The sequence below is a fragment of the Chrysochloris asiatica genome, unplaced genomic scaffold, assembly GCF_000296735.1.
Source record: "Chrysochloris asiatica unplaced genomic scaffold, ChrAsi1.0 scaffold00332, whole genome shotgun sequence".
NCBI lineage: Eukaryota > Metazoa > Chordata > Mammalia > Afrosoricida > Chrysochloridae > Chrysochloris > Chrysochloris asiatica.
The window spans coordinates 2,330,831-2,331,305 of NW_006408850.1; positions in this window are offsets into that span (position 1 = coordinate 2,330,831).

Sequence of the window (475 nt, forward strand, 5' to 3'; positions counted from 1 at the left end):
GTCACTAAGAAAGAAAATTATAGACCAATATCCCCCATGAACATAGATACAAAAATTCTCAAGAAAATCCTAGCCAACAGAATCCAGCAACACATCAAAAAGGTAATACATCATGATCAAGTGGGATTCATACCAGGGATGCAAGGATGGTTCAACAATAGAAAAACGATCAATGTTATCCACCATATAAAGAAGAAAAAGGAAAAGAACCACATGAGCATATCGATTGATGCAGAAAAGGCATTTGACAAAATCCAACATCCATTCCTGATAGAAACACTCAACAAAATAGGAATTGAAAGAAAATTACTCAACATAATTTAGAGCATATATACAAAACCAACAGCCTACATTACTCTCAATGGAGAGAAACTGAAAGGCTTTCCTCTGTGAACAGGAACCATACAAGGATGCCCTTTGTCACCAGTCCTATTCAATAATTTGCTGGAAGTCTTAGCAAGAGCTATACGGCAAG